General features: G+C 38.9%; 1 protein-coding gene across 3 annotated transcripts in view; it reads left to right on the top strand.

Annotated features, from left to right (window-relative positions):
• Positions 1-286: 286 nt before the first annotated feature.
• The window catches only part of NRF1 (nuclear respiratory factor 1), a 117,836-nt gene continuing 103,165 nt past the window's right edge, over positions 287-14,957 (top strand). For 2 of the 3 annotated variants that reach the window (XM_045565508.1, XM_045565510.1), the window contains exon 1: positions 295-409. The gene's annotated coding sequence lies outside the window, so the exon portion shown is untranslated. Of the gene's footprint in view, positions 410-14,957 lie in introns of all 3 variants that reach the window. The other variant, XM_045565509.1, reaches the window with a different exon arrangement.

The raw sequence follows: 14,957 nt of genomic DNA, 5'->3' as shown, positions 1-14,957 counted from the left end.
CCAGATTAGCAACCATTTTGAGCTGCCTGCACCGCTTCTCCGGGGCGTCCACATTTCGCTAACCGAGCTGCTGTCATGGTTCTGGCCCCATCCAAACCTTTGCGGCGACGTGCGAACGCGAGGAGACCGTGGGCCAGGCGGGAGCCCTAGCCGCCAGCCCTGCCCGTGGCCGCCCGGCCCGCCGAGGCGCCGCGCCGACCTCCCTATCATGGCGCCGCCGGGCGGGGAAGCCGAGCCTGTGCGTCGCGTGCGTGCCTCTCTCCCTCCCCTCCCCCTCCTCGGCGGCGGCGGCGGCGGCGGCGGCAGAGGCGGCAGCGCTCGCCATTGCCGCTGGTGGCAGGAGGCTGCGAGGAGCCGGCGCGGTCGCAGTCTCCACGGCGCAGGCCCACGGTAGCGCAGCCGCTCTGAGGTGAGTGCCCTACCGCGCAATCTCCAGCTATTTCAGCCCCGGCGCAGCCGCAACACGCCGCCCGCCCGCCGGCCGGCCGGCCCGCCCCGCAGCCGGCACCCTGCTGCCCCCGGCTCCGGGCCTGGGCCCCCGCCGGATTCGGCCCGCCTCGGGCGGGGGGCCCCGGCCCGGCCCAGTCAAACCGCCACCCCGAGGATGCGCAGGCCGCACTAGGCCCCAGGCGTCCTGGCGGGCTCGGGAGGGAGGTACTGCCCTCCGAGAGCCCCAGGGTTCCGGCCTCCCCCGCCGCCTGGGGTTCTCGGGGCCGCGGCCTCCTCCCGCCGTGGAACCCGGGGCTCGGCCTTCCCGCGGGCTCGGGAGCGGGAGGCGCGGAGAGCGCGCCGGGCCCTGGAGCGGGAGGTGGGCGGGTTGCGCGGGACCGGAGCCGTAGCTGCCGGCTCGCCCCCTCGGCCCTTCCCGGGTCTCGTCCGCGGGCGGCGCGGCGCGACGGGGCCGGGCCGGGGCGCGGGAGCCGCTGTCTCCTGCGGGAGAGGAGGCTGGCTCTTCGGGCTGCCGCCGAAGCTTCCCTCCCGCCGGGGTAGCGTGGGCTTGTTACCCAGGTAGACAGGGGGACGCTGGAATATGGCGCGTTGCCCACCTTCTTGCAAGTTAGGAGGCGGCCCAGGCAGCAGTTGGAGGAGGAGGGCGCAAAGTCCTTTTGTACGCAGAAATAAGGAGCGACATTGTGTTTTCTTCCCCAGCTGAGATGTGCTCACGGAGGGGCCTCGGTTCTTCCTGTGCCTGGGGTGGAGGTCCCTTGGGTAAGGGAGAGGGGGAGTGGCACGCCCTTCCGAAGGAACAGAACCTTGCTACTGGAAAGACAGGGGCTCTGGAATTGCCTTGTGCATGGTATTATCCCACATCCCCAAACCCTTTCGGGTTTTGCATGTTATGCACTCCACTGTGCAGTGGTGTCCACCGCCTCTCTCACCTGTTGTGTCGTTGCTGCTCGTCCCAAAGTTTCTGCAATGCATTTCAATGTGCCCAACAGAACTTGGAGTCTGAAAATTTTATTATATTTAGGGCTTCAAATGCTATCTTGCTCTAACCAGTTGGAGGAGCTGTTGCCTGTTCTTTCTTCTCAAGCATTATATTAGAATATATTAATTGCTTACTTTAGAGCTGGTGTCAATTGTGCTGAATTCTTTCTGTGGTCAGAGCAGAATACACATTTTCTTGTGTTTAGAGGACATGTATTGGGAAACTCAAAAGGAAAAAGGTAGTGTGAGTGAGCCTATCAGCTTGGACAGTGTTGGGCAGGAGAATGGGTACAGCTTTTGGTCCCAGGGCATCATCTGTGCTCATAGTGATCCTTTTCCCATTCCATCTCAACCCTGGCTGTTAAAAAATTTGTTTTCCTTTAGCCTTGAACAGTAAGTTATTGGGTTGCTTCTCACTAAAGGGAAGGAAGGGGGGGTGCTGAGGTGGGGCTCTGGTGATGCTGGTTTGTGTGTGTGTGTGTTTGATCCAGTAGTAGTAGCCTGACTCCCTAATATTGTGTTTGAAAGTTCTTGACAAGTTTTCCCATAAGGTAGTGAAAATATTACTAGTTATATCTGTGCATCTCAGTGTAATTTCCTTATTTTATGAGTGTGAAAGCAAGCATACAATTATCACATGTAATATAGTATATTTATTCTTAACTTGGACCTTAAATTGTGTGCAGAATTTTTTGTGTCAAGGAGCTTTTTTTTTTTTTTCTATTGATAGTTAGACCATGGCGTTCAATAGGGCCCATGACCAAAACCAAAACAAAATCAGATTAACTGTTTACTTAATCTTTTGGCTCATCTTTATTTGAAGTCCTTTGATTCTCAAACTCAAACTCAGCGTAGAGGAGGGAAGATGACTTTTTGCTTAGTAGTCAGTGGTCATGTTTAAGCAAAAAAAAAAAAAAAATCTCATCCTCACACCAGGAGTTTTCGTGCAAATAGTTTTCTTATCATTCCAAAAAAAAATTTTTTTTTTTTTAGTTAGAGACCTAGAGGAGGGGCATGGGCCTTGCTATGTTGCCCAGGCTGGCCTTGAACTCCTGTGCCCAAGCCATTCTCCTGCCTCAACCTCCTGAGCAGCTGGGACTACATGCAAGTACCACTGCACTGGGCTCCTTATCATGTGTTAAGGAAATTTAGCTCCTGTGTTTAGAGAAGGATCTATAGGAGTAGAAGATAATGGGGGCCCTTTTCCAGATATAGAAGGAATTAAAGGAGAAAGGATTTCAGGTTTCCTTTTCAAGTCATGTATATTTCAATGGAACCCAAAATTGTAGGTTTTTGTGTTATTAAATCTTAATTGTTCACTCATCTCTTCAGATTGTTAGGGAGCTGAAGGCCAACTTCCTATGATTTAAATCCCTGAATTTGCATTGCCCATACACTGTAGGTTCAACCAAACAAGAGCATTTTATGTGAAATAACCACAAATGGATGACTGTTTTAAGGGAAATTTAAGCTCTTTGTGGTCTAGGATTAAAATTTTATACCTTACATGTAATAAGGCATTCAGTAAATGTAGGGGAATAATAATGATGAACAGTAATTACTGAAATTAAAATTTTTTCAGGGGTATTTGAAAAAGCGTGCTGATTTTTTGGTTTCTGGAGAGACTATGAACTGTCAGTCTTTAGAAACACACTCTGCAGTCCTACCTCAACAGGAAGTTAATGTATACATTCAGCTTCTGTTAGATGTCTTTAGACAAGCCCAGTGCTTCATGCTGAAGCAGGTTTATTCATCCACTTGGTGCCACTGTGGAAAGTTGGAGGGTGAGGGGGAACTCTGTGGGCTGTTGAGTTTCACAAATGTCTACTCTAACCTGATGAGTTTAGAAGCATCCTTTCTGGGCCTGTAATCATCCAGGAAATGGGATATTTGAATTTTGATGTTTGTGTGTGACTATGTATGATGCCTAGTAGTAGTACATATATAAGTAGTATTTGGAAAATCAGTCTTACAAATAAATACCAATGTTTGGTATTTATGTTATGGTTTTATAAAAAACATTTCAGAAAATGTTCTATACTAAAGGACATTTTCTTTTTGTTCTTTCATGTTTTCCTTGTGAGCTAAAGCTAATGTTTTCAGCTTGAGCTTACCCAAATATAATTTTCCATGAATGCTTGATAAAACAGCAATGAAAAAGAAACTCACTTGTTAAGTTTATTTTAGAAACATTTTATTTAGATCAAGTCTGATGTTTTTAGAGTCTCTGGGTCCATGTTAATTTTTGTACCTTTTGTATCATATATTTCCTTATTAACTGGAGGGTGGATTATCCACTTTCTTGGGTTTTCAGTTAGTACTTTTATCCATTAGTATTCTACTAAGGTGAACGGGCTAGAAGATAAGTAGTAGTAAAAGGAGGTGAAACAAATCAATTTCAGGTGTTTCCAGAAGATTAAAACCACATTGAGCTATTGGAAACTTTTAATCCTGGAGCAACAAGACTGCTTTGTTTGAAGTTATTTTAATGTAATATGGACAAAACTTGGAAAATGAATAGTTGAATGCCCAAGGAAAATAAGTGGATTATATGTATACTTTGGAATGTATATTTTTTTCTAAAGTGCATTTCAGAATTAGGCTAATGTGTTTTCAACCCCATGCAATTCAGTTTAGTTACTGAAACATCAAAAAGGCTTCATCATGTCATGGTCTTTATGCTTAAAGTGTCCTAAAATGTGAATGTTTATATGATACCAAGTGAACTTTCTATGAACTGAAGAGAAGCCAGAAATAACAATTTTATAGAGATGTTCTAGTATATTAAAAAAAACAAAGTACTTATAGTTAAGGAATGCCTACCACATTTGTGATCCCCTGAGGCAAATCTGTATTATATCACTAGTAACAGTCACATAGAAGATGATCTGAGCCTAAGGAATCGTCTACTGAATCCTAGACCTGTAGTCTGCCTCGCCCAACCACAAAGAGTTTAAAACTGCAGCTGGTACTGAATCATCAGATAATTTCTTGAAGAAGCCATGTCTAGTAAGGAGGGGTATATTTGTGTGTTGAAGAAGGGTTGGTGTGGAAAAGAGAGGGAAAGAGAAGATGATACTGGTAAAAGAATCTAGTTTTATAGGTTGAGATGATCACTGGAGTTTTTGGGGGGAAATATTTTCAAAAGAAGCTACTAGGGCTACTTTTATATGGGTCATCAGTTCGGTGATTTAGACTGTACTATTTATAGTAATTATATTTTTTAGTATATAAGCATAGTATTTAGATTAATTCATGCATGCTGATTTCTGTGGTTACAAATGTGAAAAGTTTGGCTTCACTTTGATGAAAAGAAAGTGGTCATTTTTCTTAAGAACTCTTAAGTGGTGCCTGTTGGGTAAACTATGCCAAGCCATATTTAGAATCATCTGTGAAGAATGAGCTTTGTATGCATGTACATTAAGACTTGAAAAAAAAGGATTTGTGTTTTACTGTTGGTAATTGTAAAGTCTTTGCGTTTTAGAATTTTAAGTCTGTTTTGTTGCTGCTACTGAATGCTAATGTGGTTAGGTTGGCAGTAAACCTATAAAGAACAAGAGGAAGTGAGGAAATGTCCCCATGAAACATTGCTTAAAACTATTTGAGCAGTGGACTAGAAATGGGGAGCTAGGGACTAGGGGACCTAATTCTTGTTTTATGTTCAAGAGGATGCGGCATACCTCCATTGAGAAATAACATCCTTAAGTGTGTCTTCACTTTGGAGTTTGCTATTCATTCACTAGACATTGATTAAAGATGCACTATGTTCCAGGCATGTGCTAGGTGCTAGAGTAACAAAAACCATGGGCCTTGTCTAGTAGGGGAGAAAAAAAGGGGTTCAGCTTTCTATAATACAGCTTATTGAGAACCAAAATAGAGTAAAGAAGGAGTGGTGTGGGATTATAGATGGAGGGAGGAATTTCTTCTGGAGATAGGAAAGTGATCCGGGGGAAAAGTGAAATTAGGGAAGATTTTTCACGTAGGGGAAGTTAGAGTAGGACTTTGAATAGTAGTAATACTGATGGAGAAGAGGAGCTGAGAGGAAGGGCATCAATAGTCTGATTTGAGAAATAGCAAGTGGATTTTACTCTACTTGGAGAGTAGTGGAAAATGAAGCTGATGGGGTTGTATCCTGATTAGGAAGAGTTTGTAATTCCATGCTCATGAGTATGGACTTTATTCTGAGATATTTGGGGGCCTTATGAGCTTTGAGTAGGACATTTCTAGTTTTGAAAAAGATGACATGCGAAGATTGGACTGGAGACCTGTGAAACTATCGAATTGTGATGTAAAAGGAGATAAATTCTGGAGATTATTTTTACTTTACAGTTGTCAAATTTGTCTGACAATTGAGTGTGAAGGAGTTAAAGATTATAGTTTGGTTAATGGATGATAGTGATGCCTTTAAGATAGGGAATGTATAGGAAGAACAGAATTTCTGCTTTGGATAAGTGTTTTGGATTTTTTCTTAATATTTGCATATACATAGATATTCTGGGGATGGGACCCAAGTCTAAACAAAACTCATTTATGTTCATATACATCTTATACACATAGCCTGGCAGTAATTATATATAGTGTTTTAAGTAATTTTGTGCATGAAACAGAATTCTGACTTTGACCTGTCCATGAGGTCAGGTGTGGAATTTTCCATTTGTGCTGTCATGTCAGCATTCAAAAAGTTTGAGATTTGGGAGCCTTTTGGATTTCAGATTTACAGGTTAAGGAAGCTCAACCTGTATAATATCAGGAGTGAGGAAAAAACTAAGGGCAACCTTGGGGAGCATACATCTGAGGGTCAAGTGGAAGAATAGGGACTTATGAGGGAAGTTGAAAAAGAGTGGCTAAACAGATAAGATAAATGGTACAGAGTTGAAGATGCTCAGGAGAGGGATTAAGAGAATCTTAACAGGGAAGTTAGCAATGTGAAATACTACAGGGAGTTTACTGGGATAAAAACTGGACTTGGCATTTAAGAGATAAAAAATTTTCTGAATGTGTATGTATGTATGTATGTATTGTTTTGCTAGGAATCATGATAGTTTAGATAGAGTAGATTTCTAGAGCATTACTAATTACAGGGGTAGGGCTTATAAAACCCAATTTAATAGATGACCCATGCTTAGAAATAGGTCCTGTTCCTCCCCTTCTTTCATGGGAATTGCTACTTGAAAGCTTTGAGTGATGGCCTCGATGACAGGGATGCCTAAAAATCCCTTCTCCATATTGTTGGGGTTCTTTTACATTTTTTTTTAACACTGCCTTAAAAGTTTTTAATTTCTAAGAATTAGAGATATCATTTGAGTTGACAGTTTTCTTAAAATACAAACTCCTGTGGAAGAGTCTTGGGGTTTTATGAGATTAATATATTAAGTAAAGGGTTTTTAACCTGGGGCTTATAGTTCTGGGGCTTATGGATATATATTGGCTTCGTGACCCTCAATCTCTTGAAATTTTATGAAAAATTTGGGGTGAGCGCCTATGTGATTTTTCTGGGGAGAGAAAACATCTGTGAAATTCTCAAGGGCCTTTTTGTAATATTAATGATTAAATCAAGTGTTGTTTGTGTTAGTTGGCTCAAATGAGTTATCTTGACTGCTAGGAGATCAGGGAAAAGAAATTGTGAGGTGCCTCAGGTGAGGAACTTGGGGAAGATTTAAGGCACATCTTAGAGATGGGAGTAGGAGCACCAGAAGGAAGGTAGGAAGAATGCCAAAGCAAAGCTTAATGAATTTCAGAATTTTGTCAAGTCTCTAGATTCCTTGTTTTTTTATATTCTAGGACTCATACTAGTATATGCCTATTCATGCACTATAGATACAGAAGGCTTTGTGTGGAGGATCAAATTACTATTGTTTTAAAGGGAAAGTGTGTTTTGAAAGAAAGCAAATTGGTTCATAGATTTTGCTCATAGAAAAAATTTATTTTTAAGTTAGAAGTTGCTTATACTTTGGAAAATTTCTAAAATGCACAAACGTTTCAATCTAGTGATATGGGGCAAGACATTTATTCTCTCCTTGCTTAATTTTTTGACCATGAAATGAGAATACTACTGATGTATTTTATAGGGTCTTTCTGAAATAGGACAATTGTGGTGGAATACTTTGAGACCCAAAATGATTTAATGCTGATAAATTGCTAATGTTCACATTTCTAAAGCCATGAATAAAATTAAGAAATTCAAACACATTATTTATAAGTGTTCCATACTAGAACTTGATTTCTAAAATATTTCATTCTGAAAGTTTAGATAATTGGTTAATTTTTACATTTTTCTGCTGTCCTTTGGATCTTTGAAATTAGATTAGGAGACAGTTTTGTCAGGTAGGCCCTAGTTTCTGGGGCAGTAATGTCCAAACTTTTGGTTGCCATGTAAAATAATTAATGGCACTTGGTATTGTTTTAAAGTATACTCTATAAAACAATTCATGTATTGGTAAATATAAGAATGATATGAATAAATGTTAGATAATCTTAAACATAGAAAACTGTGTTATGTAACTTGTAATTACCTTGTGTTTGTGGATTATCCTTTTCTTTTCTTTCTCCCTTTCGAGATGAGATCTCACTAAGTTGCGCAGGCTGGACTTGAACTCCTGGGCTCAAGTGATCGTCTCGCATCAGCCTCCTAAGTAGCTGGGACTGCAGGCATGCACTGGTGCGCCTGCCTATATTTGTAGATTATCTTTACATTCACTAAGTCTACAAAGAGAGTCCAAGTAGAACTGGAGTATTTATTTTAAAAATTTTATTTATCTTTTTTAGGGATGTAATCTTGCTCAGGCTGGAGTGCAGTGAAGTGATCATAGCTCAGTGAAACCTGGAAGGCCTAGACTCAAGGGATCCTCCTGCCTCAGCCTCCCGAGTAGTTGAGATTACAGGTGTGCACCACCATGCCCCCCTAATGTTTTCATTTTTTGTAGAGTCAGAGTCTAGCTATGTTGCCCAAACTAGTCTCCAATTCTCTAGTGATCCTCCTGCCTCTGCCTCCCAAAGTACTGGGATTACAGGTGTGAGTCACCCTCCCTGCCCAGAACTGGAGTATTTTGTCTTTTCCTTTGTCCACTTCTGTTTTTTTGGTTTTTTTTTTTTGTTTGTTTTTTGTGTTTCATTAAACAATTATAAAATTCTTGGTAATACATTTCCCATATAAAAATAGCCCATGAATCAAAGAACCAGCCAAAGTTTGTTAAGTAAGAACACCATCATAGAACTAGTCTCTTGACTCCAAGCTAGCTTCAGGTACGAAATCTAAAGAAGAAATAATTCTGATATATTACAAGTTTTGTGACTGAGTGTTAAAATTTTCATCTTCTTTAATTTTTGGCTCTATATATTAAAAGTTTTTCTACATTGAAAATGGATTATTTTTATAGTGAAAAATTCAGAAAGAAAAAACAAAACAAATACTCCTTCCCTCCAAGTAAGTGATTGTCTTTGTTTTATAAGCTTATAGGTGATTTTTATTTTCTTTCTTGTACCTTCCGTTGTTTTTCAAGTTATCTTTAATGAAAATGCATTAGCTTTTACAATCAGAAAAAATAAACATAAATACAGATAATATATTAATAATTATGGCCCTGATGGCTTCACTATTAGATTTTTGAGTAGCTGAGTTACTTATCCTCGCTGAGCCTTTTTCCTCATTTGAAAGTGAAGAGGACAGAAATGATATTTAAAGTTTCTTTTAAATAAAAATTCCTTCTAAAATTAATTCTGAGTCTGTGTTACATGTTAAGCAATAAATATGGTATTTTCTTCTTATTATATAGCTGCGTTGTAGAAAAGTGTTCCTAGTAGAACATAGTGGTTTTTGTAGAAAAGCAAAAGAAGAAAATTAAAAATCATCATTCTACCATACAAAGATAATTAATATTTTAATATGTGTGGTTTTAGGTATTTTTCTAAGCATACATGTATGTATATGTACGCACAGTACATGTATACATACTATATATGATAATATAGAATAATACCGTACATACTGTCTTGAACCAAAAATGTCTAAGGATATTTGATATGTTCAGTTTATTTTTGCCTTGAAACATTCCTAATGAGGCAGTTACAATCTATTTGTTTTAATGAAATAAAAAATTTTCTTTCTGAATGCATATTTGTCCAGGAAAGCCTTTCTGTTTCATGCTCCATATGGTTTTGCTGAGGTAAGGGTGACTTGGAGCAAGGGTGTAAAGGCTTGCCCATGAAAGCTTACTTAGTGAATAATGAAAACTAAATAAATACTAGGTTAACTTCAGTTTCATTCACATATTAACTTGCTTTTTCTGCACTCTGCCACCATACTTCCTGAGCTAAGATTTCTATTTGCAACATAGTTCCTGAAGTGAATAATCTTGTCTTAATACAGTATTGGTCTTTTATTTTACCCTGGAACCATCTTAGTTGTTATTGCCATTGACAGCAAATTAAGTATTAGTAGCGGCAATAGTATAATACAGTATATAATGGTATAAAGTATCTGACTTTCTTTTAGCATTATCTGTAGGGAGTTTAAAAGATTTTATATATGTAAAATATAAATATTTATATACAATGCTATGTAATCTAATTTGTATTCTCCCTCCTTTATATATATCTGATATATATATAATTCCAGTTTTATGTAAAGAATAACTGAGTCTTTCTCAAAGTTAACTTTCTCAGAGATTTTATACATTGGAATCCTATTTAGAGCTAGTAATGTAACCTAATTTTCCTACCTACTCGTTTAGTTCTGTCTTTAATCCCTCTGGGCTGTTCTTTGTTTTTGTTGTTTATACAAAATGGAAGGCAACTCTAGGGTTAATAGTTCCTTAGTTACTGCAATTAGTATCTAATTGTATTAATACTAATGTCATTTTTTAATCTAAGTATAGGAGAAAGCTGTGGAAATGTGTGTGACAGAAGAAGAAAAGTCTGACTTGTTTATTCTCTTCTCTTCTACTTTGAAGATTAGGATCTTTTCCAGGAGAAAAACTTTATCGTGTATGCTTGACAGTTATGATTCTTAAGTCAGTATCTTCCAGACATAGAGAATCTGGGAATAAAAAACATATTGTCTCTTAAACTTGTGTATCTGTCATTCATGTCTGCTTAGCTTAAAAAAAAAAGAAAGAAAAAAACTTGTGTATCTGAAAGGTGTGAGAGTAGTAGCTAATTCTCATTTGAAAATCTACCATGATGGATCATCTTCGTTCAGAAGAAATCCATTTTGTAACCAAATGAGTGGTATAGTATTTTTTGGTTCATGGGTGTGGAACCTGAAGATATGGAGGGCCAACTGTAAGGGATTTGAGCATCTCTGGATTTTTTTTTTTTTTGAGATAGGGTCTGGCTCTGTTGCCTGGGCTAGAGTGCTGTGATGTCATCGTAGCTCATCACAACCTCAAACTCCTGGGCTCAAGTGATCCTCCTGCTCAGCCTCCTGAGTAGCTGGGACTATAGACATGTGCTACGGTAGCCCAGCTAGTTTTTTAAAAAAAATTTTTGTAGAGGTGGGGGTCTTGCCCTTGCTCAGGCTGGTCTCGAACTCCTGACCTTGTGCGAGCCTCCCAGAGTGCTAGTATTACAGGTGTGAGCCACTGCGCCTGGCCCAGAGAATATTTCTTAAATGCTGTGATCAATATAAAAAGGGAGTGTTATTAATACCATTGAAGGAGCAACTATATCAATTATGTTGGGCAGATGGATGGTATCTGGATTCTCCTTCTGTAATCAGGTACTCCTTCAGGTAATCAATGGTGATCACTTCCAGCTTACTCCAGATGTGAGATGTGTATCCATTGCTAACGTAACAAGTATGCATCTAATAATTTTTCACATCTAGTATTTTTTTGAATTTGCATTGAAGATAAAAGACTAGAGAAATAGGTGAAATGGTATTTTACAATCATCTAGTTTTGAATATTATGTGCACATGGTTAAGAGGTCAAATAACGTAAAAACGAATACAGTGAAAAGTGAGTTTCTCTTCCACAATTTCCCTTTCTGGGAACTATCACCACCACCACTTTCTTACATATTCTTGCAGGTAGGCTAAGCAAAAATGTGTATATATGTCCCTGCTTTTTAAAAAGCACAAATGGTAGCATGTGGTCCTCTAGAAAGTGCTTTTATAAAGAAATAACATATTTTATATCTTAATCCTCAAGACCAATGTAGGATTTCAAGTTTTTTGCCCTAGTGTTGAGAGACAGGGAACCAAATTCCATAGCTTTCTGTTACTGATCTGATGGTGTGGGATGCATTTCCAAGAGAGTTGACTATTATATAGTCCTGGCCAGGTGTGGTGGCTCATGCCTGTAATCCTAGCACTTTGGGAGGCTGAGGCGGGAGGATCACTTGAGGCCTAGGCATTCGAGACCAGCCTGAACAAGAGTGAGACCCCATCTCTACAAAAAAGTAGAAAAATTAGCTGGGCGTGGTGGTGCACACCCGTAGTCCCAGCTACTCAAAAGGCCGAGGCAGGAGGATTGCTTGAGCCCAGGAGTTTGAGGTTGCAGTGAGCTAAGATGATGCCACTGCCCTGTAGCCCAGGTAACAGAGAGAGACCCTGTCAATCAATCAATCAATCCTTTGTGAAAGAATTGTCTTTATAGTCTCACTCAGTTTATAACAAGGAAATAAAACCAATTTTAATTTAGATCATTTATTTACAAAACCAGTAAAGAAAAACCCATCAATTGAAATTTGTTTAACACATTAGCTTGGGCCCTTTTCATGCGTGCTAAATAACTTACTCACTTTGATTATATTGACAGCAGTGCTAAATAAATTATTTCAAGAGCCTGGTAAAGAGCACAGGTCTAGTTTAGGAAGAGCTGGAATGCCAGGAATGGAAAGGCTATGACAGTCATCACATTCTACCTTGGGTTATTATTTGTCGTTTTTTTTCTCTCATAAGCCACTGGTTCTTAATCTTTGGTCTTTAAGACTCTTTTACTGTCTTAAAAGTTACTGGGAACTGCAAAGAGCTTTTGTTTATGTGTGTTATAACTTTTAATATTTACCATATCAGAAACTAAAACTGAGAAAATTTTATAATGTTTATTAATTTAAGGCCGGGCGTGGTGGCTCACGCTTGTAATCCTAGCACTCTGGGAGGCCGAGGCAGGTGGATTGCTCAAGGTCGGGAGTTCCTTACCAGCCTGAGCAAGAGCAAGACCCTGTCTCTACTAAAAATAGAAAGAAATGATCTGGCCACCTAAAAAATATATATAGAAAAAATTACCTGGGCATGGTGGCGCATGCCTGTAGTCCCAGCTACTCGGGAGGCTGAGGCAGAAGGATTACTTAAGCCCAGGAGTTTGAGGTTGCTGTGAGCTAGGCTGACACCAGGGCATTCACTCTAGCCCAGGCAACAAAGCGAGACTCTGTCTCAAAAAAAATAAAAAAAATAAAAAAAAAGAATAATCATAGTAAACCCACTACCTGTTAAAAAGATGTATTTTTATGAGAAATAACTATATTTTCCAAAACAAGAGACAATTTAGTAAGAAGAGTGGTATTTCTCAGTGTTGGCAAATCCCTTTAATGTCTGGCTTAAGAGAAGACAGCTGGATCCTCACATTTGCTTTTGCTTCAGTCTGCTGCAGTGTATTGCTTTGGTTAAAGAAGATCTGGTCTCATACCAAATACGTAGTTGGAAGAAGGAAGTGTATTTTAAGAGCCTTTTCAGATAATTGTGGATGTTCTTTGATGTTATACTAAAACTTAGCAGTGGTAGTTTCTTGAATGTGAATTTCAGTGTATTATCTGAAGCCATAATTGTACTGTTATGTTAAAATCTCTTGGTTTATCATATACTTTAAATGGCTCTTTTTAACTGTATAATTCACCCAGTTATGCAGATCTTCCAGATGCTGACACAAAAATCACATTCCTTAACATCACCACAGATCTGATCAGAAAAGACTTTTAAGTAATTGAAAACTATCAAGCTCACTGTAGCAGGTACAAGTTCTAATTCTAATTCTAAAATACTAATTATCATTTGAAACATCAAATTTCATCATTGGCAACAAATATCATCTGTTGTTTTCCTTGAAGTGATAGGCTCACTTTTAATTTTTGAGCAAATGTCTCTCAAATACCCAGATTTGAATAACCATATAGTTTATCAGTTACTTTTTCAAGTAAAAATGGTATTGTGAAAAAAAGCAGCCAGTTCAACTTGCAACACAAAGCATGGTATACGTGCTTGTCAAGACAGCCATTACACTTCCAAATGCAACAGAAGTGAGTCCCTTATGCATACTTTCTGTTCGTTACACAGAATAGTAAAAAGGCATGAACTCAAAGGCGAAGCTTTAATAAAATTAATATTTTTTACTCTTTTATCAAGCACATTCTTAAATAAAATTGCCCCTCCCCTTTACTGTGAGCATATGAAGGTGAAGAATGTAATAACTACTAGTACAGTTTTGTGCCATTACCTTAAGTTGTGCTAAGTGTCAATAGTTTTGCCCCACCATTGCTGTTGCATCCTGAGTGTAAATATAAAAACACTGAAAAAACGCAAGCAGCATCTTAGTTATTATGAAATAGTTTTGACCTCATTGATCCCTTGAAAAGAATCTCAGGGATCCCCAGGGTTCCATGGTTCATTTTGAGAAGTACTGCTATTAAGCTGTTTGAGGGTTTAACTGATCATTCTGATGTCCCCTTTTAGTTCCTGGTCCAGAACTTTACACAGAAAAGGTGCCCAAAGAATATTTGTTTATTGAATGTAATATGCTGACATTTAAACAGGACAAAACTTGGTGAGTAAAATTATCTGGGCAGTCTCAAATCCATCTAGGGAGTCTTGATTAGGCAGCTTTGCACAGACATTTGTGAGAGTAGGGTGAACAAATAGAACGTAGATGGTATACACTTGGTAAATGCAAATGATGAAATAAAAGAATTAAATGTATGGTGATAGTACCTGCAGAGCTAACAATTTGAGCCTTGCTATGCTTCTTTTAATGAGTCCTCTACTTTTGGGGTCTTTAAATTATAGTGGTCTAAGAGAGGGGATCCTTAAGTAGGATGGATCCCATTTGAAAAACAAACATCCAATTTAAATTTCAGTAGGTCTCTGCTTCTAGTAAAGTCTTTTCAAAAGGGATTACTGAAGGTGAATGTTAAAAACAAATCATTCTCATTTTTCATAGTGAGTTAAGAAATATATTTTGTTGTCCTTCTTCTGATTTCTAAACAATATATTGGTCTTGTTTTATTCTGGTTTTGGGGGGAGTTGGTCCGAGGAAACCTTTGTTTTCTATAAATCATGGTATTCTTTGGACTTGAAGGGGCTGTTTCCTGAAAAAGTCTGACTGCACAGGGTAAATTGTCATATTATTTCATCCTCATAGAAATTAAAGGATAAAATTGAGGGCTTTGCATTAAAGAATGTTAGTTTTCTAGTCATTTAAAGGAAGTAAATTAATGAAGAGATTGATAATTTCAGATACTTGGAATAACTTTAAGCTATTTTTATGTTAACTTAAAACATTATTTTGTAGGAATTTTGAAATTTGACCTCCTTTTTG

This window comes from Lemur catta, chromosome 11 (genome assembly GCF_020740605.2).
Source record: "Lemur catta isolate mLemCat1 chromosome 11, mLemCat1.pri, whole genome shotgun sequence".
NCBI classification, from domain to species: domain Eukaryota; kingdom Metazoa; phylum Chordata; class Mammalia; order Primates; family Lemuridae; genus Lemur; species Lemur catta.
This window is presented reverse-complemented; position numbering and strand designations above follow the sequence as displayed.